The sequence below is a fragment of the Macrobrachium rosenbergii genome, chromosome 46 (assembly GCF_040412425.1).
Source record: "Macrobrachium rosenbergii isolate ZJJX-2024 chromosome 46, ASM4041242v1, whole genome shotgun sequence".
Classification (NCBI taxonomy): domain Eukaryota; kingdom Metazoa; phylum Arthropoda; class Malacostraca; order Decapoda; family Palaemonidae; genus Macrobrachium; species Macrobrachium rosenbergii.
In genome coordinates, this window is record NC_089786.1 from 41,780,065 (window position 1) to 41,792,072 (window position 12,008).

Genomic DNA, 12,008 nt, shown 5'->3' on the forward strand with positions numbered 1-12,008 from the left:
TGTTATGTTATTTATTTGAAAAGATGTCATCATGATAATGATATTAGCTTTGTGTTGAAATGTTATAGACCTCTTATTTTATTGCATGACACTGTGATTGTTGCTAACTGTAATAATAATAATAATAATAATAATAATAATAATAATAATAATAATAATAATAACAACAATAATAACAGAAGTAATATTAATAATAATATGTAATATGTAATTGTGTGTGTGTGTGTGTGTGTGTGTGTGTGTGTGTGTGTGTGTGGCTGCGTGTAGTGAAAGAATGATAATGATACTATAAACCTTAACAGTAGTACAACACTGAGCTCACTATTATTAACTCTTCAATAGTAGGTAAATAACACTTTTAACATCATCTTCTCATGTTAACTAATATTGTATACTTCCAATGAAACCTTGTGTACTATTATCATTGGCTTAACCAACTACTACCTGTTCTGTCTTCAGTGTCTCTATTCTGTCCTCCTTCCCAACAGCGCTTTCTCCCACTATGTGTGAAGCTGACATGAATGTTTAAGCCACCTATTCAATGACAACATACCCGCATTCCTTTTCTCTGCACTTAAAGGCTGAAAAACATCTTTCAAATGCATTTTACTAATACTTAATTTTATGAATAGATGACTACTCCTCACATATATTAAAATAGTAATGATTCCCAGGCTCTAACCACTCCTATGATTACTAACCTCTTCTTATTTTTCTTCTTCTTGATTCTTCACAACTACACTGACTGATTATTCTTCATAACTTCACATCTTGTTCAATCTCTTCACTATTTTTATCCTTTTCTTGTTTTCCATTTCTCCATTTTCCCCCAGTCCTCCCCTTTCCTTCCTCCTATTTCCTTATGTCTCAAAATTCACCCCCCCCCACCTCTCTTGCTCTGTTAACACTTCTTTACCCATTCCTCCCCTTCACGATCGTCGTTTTGTTCTCCTCCATTCCCATTCATCCTCCTCCATATTTGCTGCTCAGTTTCCCCATTTCCTCCCTTACTGTCTTCCCTCACTCATTCCTTTTCCTCTCTCCATTCTTTCAGCACTTCCTCTTTTCACACTTATCATATTTTCCTTATGTCTCCTTTCTTCCTCTTCCCCGTGTTCCTTTACTCCCCCGTTCTCACTAAACGCATTCGTCGCCCAACCCATCTGTTGCCGCTTTGCGGTCCTCGTATCATTTGCCGTTTCTCCTCGCTGTCTGCTGCTGATCTACTCTACGTTCACTCTCATCAGCTACCTGACCCTGGTTATTATGAACAACGACAGGTCAGGTATTGAACGTTTGATGGCATGACGCGACGGTGGCACCCTCAGGCTGCGTGTTCGCTATATGCACTATCCTTCCATACACCCCTGTCTGTGACAGTCGGCCTGCAGGGCTCTTTGCTGTTTGGTTTAACACGGGCTATAAATGTTTTCATCTTACTTTCAATGTTGGCTAATGCATTTCTTGTTTTCTATATCGCTCGTTGGCTCGACTATTCAACTCGGTTCGTTTATTATTCATTCTTCGTAACTGTTTGTGTTCTTTCTTACCCGATACCGGCCCCATTCTACCTATTACAACAAATCTAATGGCAAATCATAGATCTGTCATAATCAGCTGCATACTTCGGTATTCGCTAAAATGTTTGGACAGTGTTGGCAGTACTAATGACATCGTGCATATTTTAAATCTCCCACTCCCTGCTCGGAGAAAATGGTAAAAATGAAAAAATAATCAGCTTCGAGCTTTCAAGCTATCATTTGCAGCAATATTTGTATTCGAAAGGCATGTGAAAACAACTGAGCTGCGTGACGTGTAAACAAGTATTTAAACAATGATGGACTTGTTCATGACAAACGACAGTCATTTATTGCATGCTTCAGCTAATGTTTGTGCTGAAAGTAATGGTGTGGCTGTATAATGATGAGCACTGACTCATTTATAAATTCTGAAGCGATGAAGGCTCTAAAATACATTAAGAAACTGAGCGCAACCATGTGTCGACGGATGGCAGCCTGAGATGGGACTATTAACTTTGAGTGAAAACTATTTGCGAGTGACCGCTGAAAGAAGCGGTGACCTTGACCTGAAATGTGAAGGAGCGGTGAAGATGATATGCGACAACGTTGACAACTGGGATAACCCAATACTTGCGCACCAGCATTAATAACGTATGTCTGATGATTTCTAATAATGTTGCACCGTGTCATAACTGACATACATTATATTTTCTCCAGGTGCCTTTCCTATTTTGAGTGTATTACCAATGATTTAGAGCTAAAATCGGAAGAAATGACCATTATCGAAGGCACCTTTGCTGAACATTACTAACACTATGTGAACACCTTAAGGCTTACAACTTTAATAAAGCTGCTACGAACTCACCCAAAAATCAAGGTGCATAGAACACATTCATGCTTTGATATAAAGGCCGTACACTAAATCATATTGTATAGAATATTATCGTACTACACGATATTCTGTAGATCTAAGAGACCCAAGAGCTAACTGTAATTTTATTATGCCTCAGTTAACCCAGCCGGTGAATTATGCACCGTGTAGCTAGTTGACTGTGGCCGGGCGCAACTATGGTGGAGAATGAACAAGGACTCTCAACTTGATATAATTAGGCTTGCTAAGAACAAGGCGCCTAAAGTCTAGCAACTTCATTGGCGACATATATATATATATATATATATATATATATATATATATATAACTATATATATATATATATATATATATATATATATATATATATATATATATATATATATATTATATATACAATATATATACCAATGTATATAATATATATATATATATATATATATGTATATATATATATATATATATATATATATATATATATATATATATATATATATATATATATAAATATAAATATATATATATATATATATATATATATATATATATATATATATATATATATATATATATATATATATATATATATATATATATATATATATATATATGTATATATATATACATATATATATATATATATATATATATATATATATATATATATATATATATATATATATATATATATATATATATATATATATATATATATATATATATATATATATATATATGTCATCAACTGCTACACTTTATACTTATGTTCTTATTACTTTCTTATATCAAGATGAGAATATTCATTCCCATAATTGCCACTTAACAACTAACCACGTACATAGTCACCGGCTGAAATCATAATACGATTGGTTCTAGGTCTCTTGAATCCTGAGGAATATCGTAGTGTGACAATATTCTATACAATGTGTTGAGTACGACCTTTATATCAAGCATGGTGTATTCTATGCTGTATTTGGATGGAAGTCTATATATATATATATATATATATATATATATATATATATACTTATATATATATATATACATATATATATATATATATACTAGATAGATATATATATATATATATATATGTATATATATATATATATATATATATATGTATATATATATATATATATATATATATATATATATATATATATATATATATATATATATATATATATATGAAATATAATATATAACAATAACACTTAGCACATACATTTAAAAAATACCAGGCATGGTAATTGATATGAATATTCTGTTTGCGTCAAATGTGGAGCAGTAAAGGTACAAATGATCGGAAAATAATGCTAGGCTGGTGTGGCGTATTCTCATTTCGCAAAACTAAAGACCAATAATCTGGCAAATCGCCTGACCTGCCTGCCTACCGGCTTCTGCTTACAATATAGGCAAAGAAGAGATAAAAAGACTTTGCTGGCTGGATTCATAATAAAATTTCCTTATAAAGATGTATGGGAGAAATGAAGGTGAAAAACGTGTTTCAAAATGGTTATCGTCAACTGTAGATGCCAATAAAAAGCCAGACTTTCCTCTCTTCTCGTCATACTTCATTTCGAAATCTTTTGTGTTAACTATATCGATGACTTTAGGCTGGTGTTACCACTTACGTAAATAAATTTGACTTGTTCTCCGTCTGACAACTCTGCGTATATTTACAAGGTGTTTCAGGCAGACTGAACTGGAAAAACAAATGTCCACCACGTTGCTGGTAATCGTTGCTTTGTTTGGTGGGTATGAAGGAAAATGATAAACGTAATGTCAAATCAACCATGTCAGTTAATTAACATCTCAAACAGTCTGCAAAAAACTGTCGAAAACAAAACAATTCTGACTGAATAGATGATACTCTGAATAATAGTAAAAAAGTTCGACAACTCTCATTCTAGTGGACTGCACTGGCAAGTTGTGGAAATCTGGCGGCACAACTAAATGTAAAAAAGCGAGTGAGGATCTATACCGATAACTGAGAATGAAAATATTAGTAATGAACTCATCGCCCTTCCAGCACATTACCTAGAAACGACTTACACACTGTGTATAGTTTGTTTACGTTATCACTAGTCAGCTTTCTGGCCTGTGGGCACATTGAGAAGAAGAGAAGAGGAAGAGGAAGAGAAGAGGAAGGAGGAGAGAGGAAGAGAGAAGGAAACATGACGTGACCCAAATACGCTGAAGCAGAAGAGACTGCAGAAGTAACAAATGTTTCTGTGCTAAGCTATCTCTGAACATGGCAACTAACTGCATCAACAACTATAACACTTAATGACTCAGACACACAATATACTTACTCACTTAACACAACAGTTTATTTTATTTTTGTCCTGTGTTGTGAAGCAGCGCCAAATATTTATGTTAATGTTTCATGATCAACAATGACTTTGGAGGCATTAAACTAGTTGGCAGCCAGCTGTCAGATGACTCGATAACAGCTCAGGCTTTGGTACACAAATAGTTATGACTAATGACTTTACAACAGCATAAGGCAGACAGAAGGCATTGCACAAAAACAAGGTGAGAGCTGTGGGATTTCGTGTTTGCACCTAGTTTTACAGCTCTGATGTAAAGCTTTAGATATTTCCTGAACTGCTGTTTCTGCTGCTGATTATAAAATATCCTTTAATAATTCTTTTCATCATTATTTTCTGTTATTAGTCAGCAGGTAAATATTTAATGGACAATTTTGAACCTGTCTGAGAAAACAGGTTATCTCTCATGGTGTCTTTGGAAAAATAACTACAACTAGACTACACTATCCCGAGCAGTATGGCTTCTGAAACCAGTAATACTCTAAATAAACAGAACATAAATCATGGCTCTCCAATGTATGATAATCCATCATAAGCGACATGTGTTGAAGTAAGAGTGAGTTAAGCCATTTTATAAAGTGAACACTAATGTCGATTTATATCAGTTCTCTCTACCTCTGAAATAACACCGAGGGGAAATTATAACTGATAAGTGATTCGTCACTTGGAAGATTCGAACTCCAGACAGTGACAACCTTCGACTTCAGTGATGACTATTTTTACCACTGGGCTGTCAATACAGGTACAAGTTGACACAGATGCTGCAATGTTGGATATTAAACGACATTTTTGGTTTAAATATTAGTGGATATAAAAACTATAACAGTGATGTGGTACAAGTTCGAAACAGATGCCCCGTAGGGTGGGTAGTGCCGTCAGTGACCTCACGTGGTGCACTGTAGGCATTTCTTAGGTTCTTTGCAACATCCTTGTGGCCCCTAGCTGCAACCCCTTTTTATTCATTTTACTGCACCTCCATTCATGTTCCCATTCTTCCATCTTGGTATCCACCCTCTCCTAACAGTTGATTCATAGTGCAACTGCTTCGAGGTGTTCTCCTGTTACACCTTTCAAACCTTTCTACTCTCAATTTCCCTTTCAGCGTTGATTGACCTCGTAGGTCCCAGCGCTTGGTCTTTGGCCTATATTTTATATTCCAATGACGGGGTAAGATGAAGGTCAAACTGAGCCTGAGACAATCCGGAAATCCCGTAACAATATTTCTTCGAAATCCCATAACAATATTTCTTCGAAACCTTCGTAACAATATTTCTTGAAACCCGTAACAATATTTCTTTGAAATCCCTGTAACAATATTTCTTCGAAATCACGTAACAATATTTCTTCGATACCCGTAACAATATATCTTGAAATCACGTAACAATATTTCTTCGAAACCCGTAACAATATCTCTTGAAATCACGTAACAATATTTCTCCGAAATCCCGTAACAGTATTTCTTCGAAATCCCGTAACAATATTTCTTCGAAATCACGTAACAATATTTCTTTGAAACCCCGTAACAATATCTCTTCGAAATCACGTAACAATATTTCTTCGAAATCCCGTAACAATATTTCTTCGAAATCCCGTAACAATATTTCTTCGAAATCACGTAACAATATTTCTTCGAAATCGTAACAATATTTCTTGAAATCCGTAACAATATTTCTTCGAAATGCCTTAACAATATTTCTTCGAAATGCCGTAACAATATTTCTTCGAAATGCCGTAACAATATTTCTTCGAAATCGTAACAGTATTTCTTCGAAATCACGTAACAATGTTTCTTCGAAATCCCGTAACAATATTTCTTCGAAATCGTAACAATATTTCTTCGAAATCCCGTAACAATATCTCTTCGAAATCACGTAACAATATTTCTTCGAAATCCCGTAACAATATTTCTTCGAAATCACGTAACAATATTTCTTCGAAATCCCGTAACAATATTTCTTCGAAATCACGTAACAATATTTCTTCGAAATCCCGTAACAATATTTCTTTAACGCATACCAGATTCTTGGTGTTATCGACTCGTGATGACAAATATTTTTGCTATCTTAGTAATGACTATTTCATTATATCTAATATTAATGATTTTGTAAATGATGTTGATAATTAGCCTACTATCATTGTTTAAGGATTATACTGTTCTTTACAACGCTGATGATAATGATAATGAATATTCTTGAGAATATTCCTTCAGTGTTTTTTTTTCAACTTCCCAGAATAATCTCTGACCTCCAAATGAAGCCAATCATTTAAACACCCGAGCCATATCCATACCTGTCAATAAGGTGTAACAATGAGCGAGCATGGTCACGCCCCATCTCCTCTTCCTGCCCCCCTCTCCTTCTCCCCAGCCCTCCCCTACCCCCGCCCTCCTTCCTCCCACAAACCCCCACCACCCAGCAGAACCTGACACCATTACCTGTTCCTTCTTATTATTCCTTACGCTTCGTTTCTTTAGTGTTTGCCTGATCGCCTCTTTTTCTGTCAATTTCCTTATCCATATTTGCTGTTTAATACCTTCTTCATATTCTTTTACTCCTGTCTGTTGATTTCAGGGCCGCATTCTGAATCATTGTCTCTTACATCAGACCGCTAAAGTTTGTTGCAAGGCAGTGATGTTATTCTACTGTCATATCCATTTTTATATCCATTCTTATTATATAAATTGTCCTGGCAGATTTTCATTTCATATTTTATTTTCGTTTTTTTTTTCACCTGTTTTCCTTAAGGCTTACTGGCCTTATTTATTGTTCCACTCCCAGTTAGCTTCACTTCATCTGTAAATCTCTCCATGACGTTTCCAACGTAGGGGGCTAGTGCCGCCAGTGCACCTCATGGGTTGCACTGTAGACATTACTGAAGGTTCTTTGCAGCATCCCTTCGGTCCCTAGCTGCAACCCCTTTTATTCGTTTTACTGCACCTTCATTCATATTATCTTTCTTCCATCTTGCTATCCACCATCTCCTAACGATTATTTCATAGCGCAACTGTGAGGTTTTCCTCCTGTTACGCCTTTGTAACCTTTTGCTCTCATTTTTCCTTTCAGCGCTGAATGACCTCATAGGTCCCAGTGTTTGGCCTTTGGCCTAAGCTCTATGTTCCATTCCATTCCTCCATGTCATTCATAATGCCATCCAAGATTCACGCGAGTACTCCCTAATAATTCATTACACGTTTCCCGTTTCTTCCATAATATCTCTATCCATACTTACCCAACTTCGCTTCACTTCAGTTAGTCTCTTGTTCTTTCATATTAGCCTCTGCACTACCTGTTAACTTTCTTCTCCTCCAGCGTTATTTTCTCTTTTTCTTTTCTTACTGTTTATAGATTATATTTGCCATTTCATATGCCCCTGTCAGTAACATTTTTATTTATATTTTATTACTGTCGTTAACTGTCTCATAGCCTCATTATTCTTATCATCACGGTGACTTCGCCTACTTTAGTTGACTCTGTCGTTACTATTGAATATATGACGGTACTTATAAGTATTATTGATGTAGTAAATGTGACTTCTGTTATCAGGATGTTACAGTACTTTCTGTATTTGTATATGGCCCCGTCAACGCCTTGAGACCGGGTCCTTTGTGAAATTGCATCTCGTGCAATACCAGTTCCACATATCTTGGGCCTCCCGTCTTTCTGTTCTCTTCGACGTAGGTCTGGGTCTGCCAACACTTCTGAAGTGGTTCGAAGGACATGTTTAACCCTTGAGCTGCACTCTTCTTCTTCTTCTTCTTCTTCTTCTTCCTGATGATGATGATGATGATGATGATGATGATGATTATTTACTTCGTGTATAATTACTTAATATTTTCATGATTATTTGAGCTTGTCACTACCACCAGCTGCTTGTTGTTGCACCTGTCTTTACTGCCCTTGCAAGCTGTATTCCCCTATGGCCTGATCTGAATTCAGTTATTATTATTATTATTATTATTATTATTATTATTATTATTATTATATTATTATTATTATTATTATTTTTTATTATTATTATTATTATTATTATTTCCCCATTCCACCAACCAATATCTCTCCACATTTTCTCTGTTTTGGAGAAGCCCTTTGCAGTTTTGCACAAAAATTTACTTATTACCGGAATGCAAATGAGATGCAAATAGGTTTCCCACGACGGTTACAGTCGGAGCTAAGGAAGACTTAAGAAAAGATAAGGAGTGGAACAGGGGAGGAGTGTAGAATGGGAATGAGTACTGATGGGATAGATATGATGGGGAAGGAGTATTGATGGGAAAGTAATATTGCTGGGAGAGCATTTTGGGAAAATCGTATTGAGGCTGAAGGGTTATTGATGGGAAGAGTATTAGTGGTGGGCTATTGATCTGTGAGTAGTACTGACGATGAAGGAATATTGATAGTAATAAGAGTATTGAAGGCGAATGAGTATTGATGGGGTAAGTTTTGAATGCGTAGGATATTGAAGGAAATAGTATTGATGGAAAAAGAGCATTGACTGGATGGGATATTGATGAGAATGAGTATAAATAGTAAAGGCATATTGATGGGAAAAGTTATGTTTGTAGTGAAGTTAACAGGAAAAAATGTATTGAATGTAAATGAGTATTAATATAAAAATTAACGATGGGAAAGGGAATTCTTGACAGCAAATGAGCCGGGGTAGGATATTGATATGACAAAATTGTGTGTTAGGAAAATGTTCATTAAAGCATAAGGGGTGAATACGAGGAGAATTTCAAGTATAGGGAAGAATGTTAATTCCCCAAATTTAATTTTAGCAAGTCGAGGGGCCAATCTCGAAGCTGACTTCGAGTGTAGATTTCCCTTTCATCTTAAATGCTTTCTTTAAGATCATAATTCTAATTATCTTAAGACTTTTTCGAGACAAGAATCCCTGATTAAGACACATCGAGACCACTTCGAGACTCCTTGTAAGGGCTCTATTAGAAACCAGAATTCCCCAAAGGATCTTCTTTCGAGAATAGAAGTGGGATCAATATCTTGTCGAGACTAGGACTCTTTAAGGTCCCTCTTAGAGACTAGAACTCTTCTTAAGAGATTATTTAGAGGCCCAGAATTCTTATTAGGAGCTTTCTTCGAGAACAGATATGCAATTAAAGTCTCTCTTCGACTATGAAACCTTTTGTTTCTTCGAAACAGAATTCTCATTGAAATCTTTTGCCGAAATCAGAATTATTCGTCAGAGGTATTATATAGAATGTCAGCCATGTTTTCCTGCATTATCCATCTCATGACAGTGTTTTTCATCTTAATGCATTCTTCTTCCGGTATATATCATCCATTTTCCTTCCTCTTCTCTTGGTGCCCAGTCTTTCTTCACAGCCCACTTCCTCCGGCCTCCTACATTTGTCATCCCAAAAAGTGAGATTGTGTATAGTCAGGTATTTTCGAGTGCTGTTTCTTTTTCTTTTCATATTTGTATTAGTATCATTGTTTTAATGTTACGTTGAAAATCATTCGCTTTTCCTGATGGTTTTCAAGCACCCATCTTTTATCTTCTTTATTATTCACATGTAATGCCATGCACGGTGTTAAGAATACTTGGAATAGATCCAGATCCATTCTGTGTTTATCTATCATTTTACCTGTCAGAGTATTTTTTCCTCAAAGACTTAACTAAATTTCTTTGTTTTTTATGTAAACATCATGTCTGAGTGACGAATATATTTTGATGACTGTCTGTCTACCTATGAATGTATGCTGGTTCTTGCGGCGCAGTGGCATTAGCCTCTAGTGAGCAAACATGAAATCCAGTATACTTCTCTTGACGTAAACTGTGACGTATGTATCTGGTTGTTAGTGGAGTGTTCTGGGTCGCAGCTGGGGTGGAGAGAAAACAGAGAAAAATTAAGACGTGAGTTGTCGGTCATCTGTCAAAATGTATATAGTCATAATTATAAGAAAAGGAAAAAACGATGTTTTATATATATATATATATATATATATATATATATATATATATATATATATATATATATATATATATATATATATATATATATGTATATATATATATATATATATATATATATATATATATATATATATATATATATATATATATATATATATATATATATACATATATATATATTATATATATATATGTATGTATACATATATATATATATATATATATATATATATATATATATATATATATATATATATATATATATATAAATATATTATATATATAATATATATATATATATATATATATATATATATATATATATATATATATATATATATAATATAATATACATATATATATATATATATATATATATATATATATATATATATATATATATATATATATATATATATATATATATATATATATATATATATATATATATATATATATATATATATATATATATATATATATATATATATATATATATATATATATATATATATATATATATATATATATATATATATATATATATATATATATATATATATATATATATATATATATATATATATATATATATATATATATATATATATATATATATATATATATATATATATATATGAACATTCTTTTAGTGTCTTGACTCATCCTTCTCCTCCCCCTCCCAGGCCAAGCCCAACCCCAACCCCAAAACCGAACAAGACTGGCTTTTCTTCTTTGCGTCTCGTTATCAGCATCTCCATTCATTAACACGCCCATTAACACCATCACGCCCTTATCACCTCTCCTTTTTCCTTCTCACGCCCTCCGGTTGGCTTCCAGCTCCTACGGCGTTCCTGGGGTCACACGCAAGAAAGGGGCGCTCTGTCCTGAGGGAGACCCTCCCCTCACAGGACTCCGTTCGCCACTGCTGTGCCCTCGGCGATAGGGCGTCGCTCACGTTAGGCTTCGTCGGTCCTTTGGAACTATGTCTTATTTATTTATTTATTTATTTATTTACTTATTCATTTTTTTGTTTATTTAATTTCATTGTTATGTTGTTTGTTTTGAAGAGATGTCATCATGATAATGATGGTAAGGAAACTCAGTGTTCCAGTGTTATGGACTCTCGCTATTTGATTTTGCATGACTTAGTTTGTTGTTAGCATTAGTAATAATAATAATAATAATAATAATAATAATAATAAATAATAATAATAATAACAACAATAATAATAATAATAATAATAATAATAATAATTATTATTATTATTATTATTATTATTATTATTATTATTATTATTATTATTATTATTATTATTATTATTATTATAGTGGTAGTGAGGATGATGT